Source organism: Ambystoma mexicanum, chromosome 10, assembly GCF_040938575.1.
Source record: "Ambystoma mexicanum isolate Mex_15411 chromosome 10, UKY_AmexF1_1, whole genome shotgun sequence".
In the NCBI taxonomy this organism is placed as follows: Eukaryota; Metazoa; Chordata; class Amphibia; order Caudata; family Ambystomatidae; genus Ambystoma; species Ambystoma mexicanum.
Window position 1 is genome coordinate 1,362,292,872 of NC_090932.1, and position 14,103 is coordinate 1,362,306,974.

The window sequence follows — 14,103 nt, forward strand, 5'->3', positions numbered from 1 at the left end:
GTTGGCGGATTTACCGCCCCATTCCAACCTTGGCGGGGCGGTAAATCCCCATTTTCCCATTTTCCCTTCCCCATTCCCATTTTTCCCCATAGGGCATAATGGGAGTGGGGAAGGCGTTAATTACGCCACCGTAAATTACGGTGGCGTAATTAACTCCATGGTCCCTTAGCGCCATGGATTTTAACACCTGCTAAAAGCAGGTGTTAAGACCTCCATGGCGCTAAGGGACCTCGTACTCAGGCGGTAAGGGTCGGCGCTTTTACGCCGCCGTAAAACCCTTACCGCCTGAGTTGTAATGAGGCCCACAGTGTTCCTGTGTTGAAAAGCCTTAGTTTACTGATTTTTAGGCTGGCATATATATATTGTACATGGAAACAGTGGCTATTTATATTATGTACAACTAGAACAATTGTTCAATTAAGTTTTTAGATTAAAATAAGCACTGCAGCACACGTTCTGAAGATTGTCAGACATACACTTTGTGTTTTAAGTTGTATATTATAAATAGTGTTATGATTATGTACAGTAATATTGTCTCAAATTTTTTATTTTTGTATTCTATTTGGTTACACGAAAGACCTTTACAATATATCTAAAACACACCATGAAAACGATTTTTTACATTACGATTTGCATTTCATATCTAATTACACAGAAGTTTCCTAACAGTAAAATGAGGACATTATATTTTTTTAAACATAAATAAAATTCTCAGTGCGCGTTCTATGAAATTAAATTATTCAACACAGCAACTAACACAGAATTTGAGTCTCCATTCATTATATAACACCAAGCAGATTTAAATTCAATGAAATCAGGAAAATATATAAACCGTCTAAAATATAAAAGATGCTTATAATTTAAAGCTGGAGAGAAAATTACCACATGTTTAAGTAATTCAATTCTATTTGGGTCCTTGCAGAACCTACAAAAAACAGACTCACTTGGGCACATTAGCCTTCTAACTAGACGTTCCCATGTATGCCACACATTTAAAAAGAAATCTCATAGGATTTTCACCAGGGACGTCATTTCACCAAAATGCCAGGGGTAGCGGAAGTGACATCACCCGACCCTTGACCCTCCGATGACATCACAGGAAGTGATGTCATTAGACCCCGCCCCAAAGTGATATAGCGGGTAGCGATGGTACACGACATTTCACCCGTTGAAAAAACAGGAAGTGGCATCACATAGCATTGTAAACTATGAAAAATATAGTTATGATATCACTATATGAGGTACATTCATACAAGAATGGATCGCCATATCTATCATTAAGTTCAGTGTTTATTGGCCCGTATTACCAAATGACTGTGAATGCAAGCAGACGTCCTTGACCAAATGATAAGCTTAAGTGCTATATAATAACACATCATTAAGCGCTTTATATAGAAAAAATATACACCCAATATTACCCAACCTGTGTTGGTACTCATTTATCGACCTCAGAAGGATGAACGGCTTAGTGAGGCGTTTAAGAACAGACTAAATCAGTGACTCCCCCCCTGAAGTGTGCCTGAAATAAACATTTAATGAGGCCAGCAATTACTGTATAGAATTCCAGAAAGACACATTATTTGGTATACCTATTCTTTCTTATTTAGGGTCAGTGCTGAAAGTGTTAGAAGAAAAATAAGAACAAGTGCCTCAAGTCTTTTTTTTAAGGGGCCTGAACAAGAAAGCCAGCCACCCCAGAAGTAAAGAGCCACAGCCCAGGAGCTTGCATAACTTAAAAAAAAAAAAAAAAAATTTTTTTTTTTTTAGTAGAGGTCGCAAGGGACACCACAGAGGTCGCAAGGGACACCACAGAGGTCGCAGTTGCGACCCCTGGCGACCCCCAAATGACGTCCCTGATTTTCACCTGCCTTCTTATGAGGGAATAATTTCAAGGAGACATGCAATGTGCCATTCTTTTTATGTTCCATTTTCAACTCTGCTAGAGATGTATAACTATGCACCTTTTCAATTGTCAGCTTCCAATCTTCTGCATTTTAAAAACCTTTTTAATCTCCACCAACTGCTACCAATTAGAATTTAGCTGTGTTCTCACCTACTGCTACCAATTTGCATGTAGCTGTGTTTTCACCTACTACCAATTTGAATTTAGCTGTTATTTCACCTGCTGCTACCAATTTGAATTTACCTGTGTTTTTACCTATGGCTACCAATTTGAATTTTAACGTGCCCTTGTGGTTGTACTGCATGCTTTTTCTCTTGAACTTGATTGGTCAAATTACTGCATTGTGATACTCTGCCCGTCTGTTCATATCCTGATCCTCCCCCTCGCTTTCTACCTCACACATGGCGCTCTCTGTTTCTCTTACTTCTCCAACTGTTTCTCCATTGACTATCCTTCCCTTCTCTCTAAGTCTGACAGGAACAAGTTCAAAAGGATATCTTGGTCTCTAACCCTGGTCACCATATCGCTGATAGCTATACCAGCACTTTCTCCAAACAGAACCTTACGACATCCTCTTTGTCGTTTCCTTGGCAGAGCTAAGGACTCTTCATATGGTCTCTGTGCTCTACCCTTTGTCCTCTTCTCCCATCATAGGTGGCACCCACTGGTATGGCCTCCTGCCCCCCTTCCACTCCTCTAAGGTCTTCATTAATGTCAACCTGAATGTCACTGTCTTGGTCCAAGGCCCTCATGCCAACCTTCTCCTCTTTGTCAGATGCTTCCCACACCTCATCAATTTCCTTTCTTCTCCCGCTGTCCCATCTCTCCCTTCCTCGGCTTCCTTGCCTCCCCCTTGGCTATCTTGCCCTCTCCTCCTTCCTCTGCTGCCCCCATTTGGGCCCCGTCTACACCTCCTTCTACACCTCCGCAGGGGGTACCTCTAATCTGTAACCCCTCCTCAGAAGTCCTTCAAAGTTGGCAACCTTCTCCACATTGCCACTCTCAATTCTCGCTCAGCCATCAAACACTCCACTGAACATTTGGTGCCTCCTGGAAGAACTTGACCTCAATGTCCTCGGTCTCATCCAGACATGGTTTACGGCCAGCTCTGTCACAAGCTTTGACACTCTCCTCCCTGATGGCTACAAGATCCTCTCCGCACCCAGATCTACCCGGTCCGTTGGGGGTATGGCCTTGAACTTCCCGGAGTGGATTCCTGCCTCTGTCATTGCTATGCAGACCTACTCCTCTTTCAAATGCCCTGTCTGCAGTTTTGTCCCTCTCCTGGCCACTCTCTTTCCGTGGCTACTATCTATCGGCCACCTGGTCAGATCACCTCCTTCCTCATGAGTGGACGGAACTCTCCTCCTCCCTCCTGGCCTCAACCACTCAACTCCTCCTTCTTGGAGACCTCAACATTCATCTGGATGCCCCCTGTTCCTCCTCTGGACTCTTTGGTGACCTCTGTGATTCTCTCTCTCTTTCTATTCTCCCCTCTGGCCCAACTTACTCTGAAGGGCTCACATTGGATGTGTTGATGTCCTCTGACCTCCCCCCTCCATCCTGCTGACCACTCCTCTCTCCTGGAGTGATAATTTACTCCTTTCCTCCCATCTCTCTCTCTCTTCCCCTAAGGCCAAGCCATCTCCAACACTGCCACCTACCTTCTCGGTCATCCGACCCATGAAATGTGTGTCATTTGAGGCTTTCGCCACAACTTCCCCCCCTCCTCCCCTAGCTGACTCACATCCTGACAAAGCTCTTTCCATGCTCTACACTTCTATCTATGATACTTTTGATGTTCTTTCCCCTGTCATGTGTATCCACTTGAAGCCCAAAGCCAAGTCTAACTCTTGGTATGACTCTGACCCAGCTACACTTTAAATGTGAGTGTAGGGTGGCTGAGAGGAAATGGCAGGCTTCTTGTACATCCTCTGACAAATTGGCCTGCCGCTTGCTTCAAAGGCAATACCGGCTCCTTGACCGAACTAAGAAGAGAGCACACATCCAAGCCTGCGTCTCTGCAGCCTCTAACAACTCGGCCAAACTCTAGTTTAAGGAGCTGGCCAACCCTGCTGCAGTCTCTCCCTCTTCTGTCCCCTCCCAGGCCCTTTGTATGGCCCTTGCCTCTCATTTCATCTCTGTTCTTCTCTGACTAGATTTCCAGACAAGTCCCATCTATGAAAGTCTCGTCAAATCAGGTTCTTCCCTGTTCATCCACAACCATCAAGGACCACATTGACACCCTTGCTCCTGCTCTGGCTGACTGTCTGCCATCCAGGAGTGGTGTGCCATCAATGACCTCTGCCTTAAGCCAGTAAGACAGAGATTCTCCTCATTGGCACACCGGCACCCGGCTTTCCTGTCACTCTCTGGGCGGCCTCCTTTGGCCCTCTTCCTGCTCCCACCTGTGAGGCTAAGAGCCTCGGGGTCATCTTCGACTCCACACTCTCCTTTTCTCCTCACATCTCTGACGTCTCTAAGAAGTCAAACTACCAACTGAGCCTCCTCAGAGGCATTCTTCCTTTCCTCTCCTTCCCCCCGAAACTCACTTTCTCCAGAGCTCTGGTTCTCTCTAGGCTGGACTACTGCAACAGTCTCTTTTTAAATCTGCCTACTTCTACTCTCGGCCCTCTGCAACTCATCCAGAACAGGACTGCAAGTCTTGTCCACAGCCTCAAGCCCTGGGATCATATCTCTCCAGCCCTGAAATCTCTTCTTTGGCTCCCAGTGGCTGCACGGATTAAATTGAAGACCCTTTGCATTGTCCACAAGGCTTTCTGGGGCCTATGTCCAAAATACCTTCAACTCTCCCTCCGAAAATACCTTCCTAATCAAGCTCTTCGCTCCTCCACCTCCAACTCCCTCAGGGTGAGCCACTTCTCCAAACAACCAGTTGGGGGTAGATTTCTTTCCTCGGCTGGGGCCTCCCTTTGGAACAGCCTCCCGGCCTCTCTGAAACTTGAGGAGAACCATCTGCTTCCGCCAGCACATCAAGACCTTCCTCTTTCCTTTTACCTTTGCTCTTTCTCTCCCCTGCTGATCTGCCTGCTTTAGCACCAGGTACATGGTTACCCTCTAGTTTTTGGTCCCAGGATCCTGCCCACCCAGCTACACACCCACATTGCCTCCTGGCAACCCTTGCACTTGGGTCTGTATCTGTAACCCTCCAGTCCTCTTACCTGCACCTATCAGACAACCCTTGTCTGCGCTTTAACCTTGCACTTGCCACCTTGCTGGCTGCACTGCCAGTTTTTTTTGTGTTATCCCTTGTTCAGCACTTTCCACTCCTCCCCTCTCCCTTGCACTTTCCCCATTCCCTCTCCATTTTCAATGTCACTTGCCCCAGCAATATGGTTGTTTTGTCTTCGCTCCTCCACCTCCAACTCCCTCAGGGTGAGCCACTTCTCCAAACAACCAGTTGGGGGTAGATTTCTTTCCTCGGCTGGGGCCTCCCTTTGGAACAGCCTCCCGGCCTCTCTGAAACTTGAGGAGAACCATCTGCTTCCGCCAGCACATCAAGACCTTCCTCTTTCCTTTTACCTTTGCTCTTTCTCTCCCCTGCTGATCTGCCTGCTTTAGCACCAGGTACATGGTTACCCTCTAGTTTTTGGTCCCAGGATCCTGCCCACCCAGCTACACACCCACATTGCCTCCTGGCAACCCTTGCACTTGGGTCTGTATCTGTAACCCTCCAGTCCTCTTACCTGCACCTATCAGACACCCCTTGTCTGCGCTTTAACCTTGCACTTGCCACCTTGCTGGCTGCACTGCCAGTTTTTTTTGTGTTATCCCTTGTTCAGCACTTTCCACTCCTCCCCTCTCCCTTGCACTTTCCCCATTCCCTCTCCATTTTCAATGTCACTTGCCCCAGCAATATGGTTGTTTTGTCCTCCATTTTTCCTCTCCCTTGCCTTGCCACACTATGAAACACTTGTGTATGAGCGTGATACAAAATAAACTCATCATAATAACATACTAGGAAGATTGTTCATTTCATAATCCAGAATACATATAATATCAGTGCATGTTCTTACATACTGAGTCATAATATATCCTTTCTGCATGATAATCATTTGCTCCATATCACTAAAGAGTGATATTTCCGAAGGAATGAGAAATGTGTACATAAGATATAAATATTTCCAATTGACTCTTGCTACAATTGAGCTCAGCCCTAACTAATACGTAATTAAATGGGTTGGAAAACAATTGGGGAATCCCAACAGCTTCCTTCATATTATTGTGTCCAATGATTCCAATTTCTCTCTAACCCAAAAATTGGATCTCAAATGTTCCGCAAAGCAGTTTTGGCACTACTTTTCCCTCATAAAATCGTATCAGGTTATTCAACTAAGACACACACGCACACCCCAACACCACTCTACGAATTCAATAACTCCAATTGCACTGTTAACTCATGTACAGTTCTAGCAGCACCAGGTTTGCTTGTGACCGTACGGACCTCAGTCTGCTCCACGGTCATCACTTTCATGTATCTGTTTCATCTGTGTAACTAAGTAAGCTTTCCTGTACCAGCGCCACGATGCACAAAGTCTGCCCTCTGTGCTTTATAAATGCAAAAAATAAAAATAAAATAAAATCAAGGGCAGGGCTAAAAATGTCCCACATTTACGATCAATGGCCCTGATTTGTCCTCCCAATGATTCCACCATATGTTTTAAAAGTTACATTATCTGTGTTTTACATGGCTTACTAAAAATGGGAAACCCCAAACATATAAAACTATCTGTAAGACTTAGTTTTTATTTATTTAAAAATCATCAATCTACTAGACCAGGTAAAGTGCATCATTTTTGATTTACTAGAGTTTATTCTTAAACAGTTTTTATCTGCATAAAGTGCAAAAGCCAAAATGAGATTTTGCAAGCCTTTCTGAGTTCAATAAAATAGAATAAAATCATCAGCATTAGCCATCAAATTATATTTACAAGTAAAGCTACTGGAGAGAGTTTATCATGAAACCAATACCCACATTATACAGTGACAGTGACAAAAACAATTTCTAATTTTCATACTGACTTTAAAATCAGCCCAATTTAGCTTGCAATGTTCCTGCTAGTTAGTTAGAGATTTAGGGGCTGATTCATGGAATTTGTGCGTCGAAAAATGGGGATTTGTGCACCATTCTGCCCACAAATCCCTGTTCAACAAATGGGGATTTGCGGGCAGAATGGCGCACAAATCCCAATTCTTCGGCGCACAAATTCCATGAACCAGCCCCTTAATATCACTTCACACAAGTTCACACGGGACTTGGTGATCGGGCCTCTCAGAAGTATTCTTCTCTGCCCCTCCTTTCCCCCACGTTATTTCTATCTCAGGATTAGCAGTTTTAGGAAAATTCAAATTATGCAAAAATGTCCTTTAAGAGCTGTTGTTTATTCTCTTCAACATCATGTTCTTGTTTTTTTGTGGCTGATTCCCTGAGGACCTATTCTTCATAGATTTATCATTTATTGGTTCTGGATTTACCTTCTGAGGGTCGATAATGACAGTCACAGTTGGTCTTGTCACAGGTTGAGACCCAGAAATATCAATAATAGAAATGGTGGGGTAGGATCCAACCCAAGATTTCCCAAGTTAGGATTTACTACTGAAAGCTAGTGCTCAAATGTGCATTGTTATTCTCCAGCTGCCCACTTGAACTGGTAACTTATTGTTTCTTGATCAGCCACCCTTTGATGTTCTTCAAATAATACAGACAGTCGGCCATTGTTTGGATTCTCAGTCACTGTCCTTCCTTTAGGTTGCAGGGTGATATAGATAACAATGTGGGATCAACTCCTGGTTGCAAAGACTTCAAAGTACTGCAGTCATCCCCATTGATGCCCATGAACAACACATTAGGCATTTCGTTCACACATTTAACCCTATCTGAAAACTCCAAAACACCTCCTTCCTCCACATTGGAGCCAGAATTCTCACCACTGGATAGTTTCTCCAGATTTTTCACCACTTGTTCCAACAAGACAGAGGGCCTCATCATGAGTTGTGTGGTCATAACGTTATTACCGCTGCATTTAAGGGTCGGCCCAATCTCATGTTGGGCATAAAGTTGGAATTTTATCTCCAGTTTTTTTAATGAAGGTAAAAATCCAGCTTTCCACCCATTTTCGGCAACTTTTGCCACTATTATTGCTGGCGTAATTTGTAATAGCACAAAAAACCGCTTAGAGTCCTATGAACTCTTAAACAAATTGGGAATTACAGCCTTACCACTACTCGCAATTTGCGCCGGACCAAGTAGCAGTAACGCTATTTGGGTTGGCGTTATTGCCGCCGGGATACCGCCAAGGTCATGATAGACCCCAGAGTGTTGCTTTGCTTCTATGTGTATTTGTTCATTCAGGCCACAAACTCTGTTAACACACAGATATGGTCAATCATAGCTGAAGCATTCTGATCATTACCCTGTGCTGGTCTCAACATAGATATTAAACTCTCTCTCTTTTGGGATATAGGAGTTGATATAGAAGAGCAGTCACTGTACTCACTGTGTACTTCTCTAAATATCAGTTTAGTGTCCATATATCGATCGTTGTCATGACCATGATCTGACTAGAGTTATATCCAGTAATTCCATATCCGAAATGGAATTTCTCTCAAATAGGGGCTCACTTCCTCTTCACCCCTTAGAATCACCAGAAACGGAGTCTTTTGTTGATGGCACAAAAAACAAGGTGATCTTAGATGACACCATATTTTTTCCTTGTCGCTTTTAATGTGCACCAAGACCACTCGATGATGGAATAACATCATCAGTGGCGGAAGAAGGTAAGGGAAGCGCCCTGGCCCTTTCCAATTGCTTTGCCGGCGAGAAATCCTATTAGACTCCAATCCGGCATGATCTTTACTTTTCATGCATTAAAAGAGCCGTGAAATGCACGAGAGCAGCACAAGTCAAATTAAACCTAGCGTTATTTAGTAGCAAAACGTCTTAACTACTACTTTACTTAATGTGGGGATAAAAGGAAACATGGAATACAAGTCCAACTAAGTCCAATGATGACTCCCAGCAGCAAATGAAGCAGCTGATAACAAACATACCTAGCTGTTCCCTAACCGTATGTACAGCTTCACTCCCTCTTACCGTTTTCACCGCCCGCACTTATTACGGGTCATCAGTGTTCTTTTCCAATTTATCTCCTCGCGCACTATGCCATCACTCAGCGGTCTGCAGGCTACAGATTGCACTCGCCGGCACTCCTCGCTCACGCACTCGTGCTACGCGCAAGATGCTGGAGTTAAATAAGCTTAATTAGTCGCTCTCCTAGACACCACATGTCCAAACACTTTCAAAGAGAAATGATCTGCTCCTTTCTGCAAGTAACTACAGACTGCATTACAGGCACACCTCGCTCACACGCTCATTCTTCTTACATTTGCAAAGTTTGATTCATTTTATTCAAATAAACGTACGTTGTTTGGTGCTTGTGGAATGTGTGCCTCAGTTGTTTCAGACAAAAGATTGCATTAGAGCAAGGGAGATGTTGATGAGAGATGTCGCTTTTTGAACTCTCAGTAATAAGAAGGGGAACAGTATGAACATTGAAATGGTGCATTCAAATGAATGTAGTTTCCCTAGAGGGGTACCCCAGCACATTTGATGAACACATATTATCAATAAACTACAGGTAAATACCTAGAAATGTGGAGCTCCATAACAAAAGTGGATAAGCTTTAACAATTTCCTATGGGCGGTAACTTTGATCTAGCTAAGCTTCCAAATGTATCACGAGGGCTCAGAAAAAGAAAAAGGACAGTAACTCTCAAGCAATATTAAACTGGTTTGGAGAATCAAGTATGTGAGGTTTATAGGATAGGAATAATAAGTTAAGAATTGAATTACAAGAATTAAAAAGCAAACAGAAAAGGGGAAATATCAGCTACACCTTCCCCAATGTCTCAGTTTACTTTATTATATCCACAATGAGAATCTTATTGGAAGTCAGAAGAGGGGGACAAGGACATGGATGATAGGTTATTATAGAGGCATGAGGTGATATGAGGGCAAACTGCTGTGCAGCGAAAGCTTCCCCAAATGCTCGACATGGTTACAATCTGTAATTGCTTAGGTCACAACTGAGCTCGCCCCAATCGAGTAAGCAAGTGCTTCAACATCCAAAATGAGCTATTTGAATACTTGTGCAGGTGCTGTGTATGTGGCATCAGGCATGCCATTACAAGCTCCACTGCAACACCTTTCATGGGTTTGTGCGAGTGGCATTAGTTACGTGGTAACAATGCATGCCTAGTGAACTCCTAATGGGTTAATGATCATGTCCAATGATTTCCGAAATATTATATTATCATCACAAAGACTGCTTAGCAGCTCAGTGTAGTGGTTCATGTGCTTTTTATGTCATGCATGGCTGTCCACTGCAGAAATGTAAAAACGTGATTCCACTCCAGTTGTTTTGGACAAGAAGTGCGACAGACTAAGGCAGTACCTGATAATGCTGGCTAGTGCAAGGTTTCATTTGTTGTTTGTCTTTCATCCAGGTGAGAGGAATGCTAATGTGAACGTTCAGTGACTATAAAAATGAAAGCAACCCAAGGGAAGTTAAGGACACTCACATGGTAACTACGGGCCAGTTAGAAACTGGAGATATCTTCCTCTGCTAACAACTGAGGTATCTTTATGAGAAGACTCTGTTGCATTGGGAAGACATGTAACCATGCATGCAGCATTTTGCAAATGGAACAGGTGCAAGAGAATAGAGTTCAGAAGGAAGAGGAGGAAGTTGAGACATCACCAACTGAGGCACACGCGGAAGAACATATGACTTCAGCTCAGCAACAAAGAGAGCACTTCCCTGGTGTGTGGAAGGGAGGTAATTGTGGGACTACATCTTGGGAATATAAAATACCTATTATCTAGGACCTTTCCCTTGAACTAGTGAATTCTAGGCTTGGTCAAGTACCAAAAAGTTGCAGAACTCTCACAATGTGGGATGCCAATCACCAAGAAAGAGAAGCTCTTTCAAGGACAATGCCAGCATCAGAATGGAACAAGAAAAGGGTGACTTCAAAATGCAAACACATGGTGTCCCCTAACAGTAGTGTTGCAACTGCTAATCAAGCTGAAACTGGGTGGCACAGACCAGCCTATTGACCTTCTGTTGTTCAACCAATGCATATTTTCTAGAACTAGGAATGCTCCAAATACCAGTGTTCCGTGGATGACTGACGATACAGTGAAAGCAGTGGCAGAGAAGGTTATGGGGCAGGAGCTCTACATGGGTGAAATATTTTATCATGTGTGAACAATGAATCAAACTGAGGTTAGATATTACTGCCTCAACTGGCCGATATAGACTGCAGAGGCAGAACAAAGAGGGAGGCACATGATACATCACACACACACCCCACACCCCCACACACACATACCACAGACAAGCACACACACACAAACACTAATAATCACACACACCTCACTGTCCCAAGGTTCCAATCATGGCAAGCACACAGGCAAGAGAGATTTGACAAAGTCTACACACACAGTGCAAAATGTACTTACAGTTGGGAGACATTGGCATCATCACGAGTGGGCAGTATCCCAGCGGTAAATCTGCTAGGATACCACCCAATGTTATTAGCGTTACTGCACTTTGGTCTGGCACTATTATCACTGAATCCCAAGTTGCTGTGGCGCAGTAATTTCCAATTTATTCTGAGTCTATTGGACCCAATGGGGGCATATTTTTGCACAATTACTATTAGCTTTTGGCACTGCAGTAATTGCCCCAAAAATGGGCAGAAAGGTGGCAGATCTTTTTGAATCCTCAATGTTCCGCTCAACTCATAATTAGCAGAGCGGTAATGTCACAGAAATAGCATTACCACTGCATTTTTACCACTCATACCAACTTGTGATGAGGCCCATTGTCTGATAGAGTAACACATTGCCTGCTGTTACAAGGCCAGTAGCCTAACCTTGTCAAGAGGAGCTGGGAACCCCTCTGAGCCTGGGGAGGAAGGCCTACCATGGAGGAATCCAAAGGTAGCCCTACCTGTGAGGGGGGACTGCGGTGGTTGGGAGGGCCTCATTGCCTGTCCCCAATTGGCACTCTATACATGTACAGTACCAATATGCATTACCCCTTGCTTTTGAACCCAAATGCATGCCACGTTTTCTCTTTTTTTTTTCCAGAGACACCACATACACAGGAGAAGAACACCTGGCTAAACCATATAAAAACCCTGTCAGGGATAGAGAGCCAGAGGGAAAAAAGTCAGAGCATCTGTTCACCTGGCAGGTGCCCTATGCAAATGTACAAACACCCCATGGTAGCCTAAGCGCACACAACAATAAGACTGGTGTGGCTGCCCTAGACCACCATTGGCATAAAACAGGAATCCAACAAAAACTGAATTTACCTTAAGGGTAGCCAGGCTACAACCCCCTAATGTGAACTTGGATACTGTGCAACACAAACCACCATTGCTGTTCAACAGAGGCTCAGGATGAAGAAAGGGGCATGGCTTAACATGCTGTTGAAATATTGGCCTGGGTAAATGGACCAACCAGAGAACAGGGATGGATTAGCAAAGACCCCAACAAATTGTAGGTTGTTTGTGTGAGGTCAGAGGAGGCGATGGCAGGCCAAAAGATAGTGTATGGTTAGTCTATGGAGTCCCTGAGGGCGGATAGACAGATAATGCATTTGCCTCTCGATGGTCCCACATAGATAAGTCAGAATTTAGACAGTAGGGGTCAATATTGCGTATCTACTAACCTGAGGATTAGGTATGTCAAGAATATGGGTGAGGATTGGTGTTTTGCAGAAGAGAGAGAGATGGAACGAGGGCCCTGAAAAATCATTCAATTAAAACCTGTAGGCGGCAGGACTGATAACAGGTGCTCAGCTCTTGAACCCTTAATATAGATACAATTTTGAAGCAATCCATATTATCAGCAATTGAAGTAGCATCATAAGAAGTTTCTTATTTAATATCACCTTCACAGGTCGAAAGATCAGTTGGGATATTAAATGTGGTGAGGTTCGAGATTATTTAAACAACCAGCTGATATCTCATTACAGTCCTGACCTGAAGCATTGAACACGGTTTCAGGAGATCCAGCTGTGCGCTAGCCCTGACAAAGTACAGACATGTTCAGTTGCCAGTGAGCTATGGAGACAGCACAGTGTTCCTTCAATGCCTATGAATTTGGTAAGGTATTGTTGTTACGCTTGTTCCCCTCTTCAGGCCCTTGGGGAGGTGGTGGTGGTGGAGGGGGTGAGGGTGGTGCTGGGGCAGATGTAGCACCAGGTGGAAGAACAGCAGCCATGGATGCCATCAGGTTTCAGCAAAGGCAGAAACATATGTAAGACTGCAATGCAAAGTAGACAGTGTTCTGTCAGATAGCCAGAAGAACAATGAGGATGAGCTCTGGGGTGTGGCCTTTTATAGGGGTGCGGGTGCGCGCTTCGCGGACACCCGCGCTGTCCGTGGACAGATCGAACACCCCAAAAAGGCTCAAAAAGTTCCAAAAAGTATGTAGAAAGTCAGGGTCCTCGTCTGGGACATGTGCTATGGTGAATTTTTACTATAAAATACTGTGGATTGCCTGAAAAGGTACTTTTAAAATGTTCGGGCACCCGGACAGTGTCAGCAATTAGGACACACGCTTAGTTTGGGTGCGGTCACATGATGGCGTTGCGAACATATCCTCGAAGGGAACGGGTGTCTGCAGGACACCAAATGCACGGGAACGGTCATGCGCATGCACGCGGGTGTTCTACGGACAGTGTTCGGGTCCTCAAACTAATTAAAAGTGCGACACAAGTGAGACGAACAGTTACGGACAGGCGCGATGTTCGTAGGATGTATGGCTGTGGTGCGCATTTGCGTAGATGTTCTACAGGCAGTAGGGACAGGAATAGTGTCCTTAGCACACCTTCATTTTGGTTAATTGCAGAGAACCAGGACACTGTGTGTGTTCTTAGAGCAGTTTCAACTTGCCTGCGGACATTACGGATAGGCATAGTGTCCTTAGGACACCTCCATTTTGGTCAATTGCAGACATTCCGGACACCGAATGTGTTCTTAGAACAGTTTCAACTTGCCTGCGGATAGTACGGACAGGTATAGTGTCCTTAGGACACCTCCATTTTGGTTAATTACGAACATCCCGCACAGCGGGTGTGGTCTAAGGACAGTTCCATTTTGCT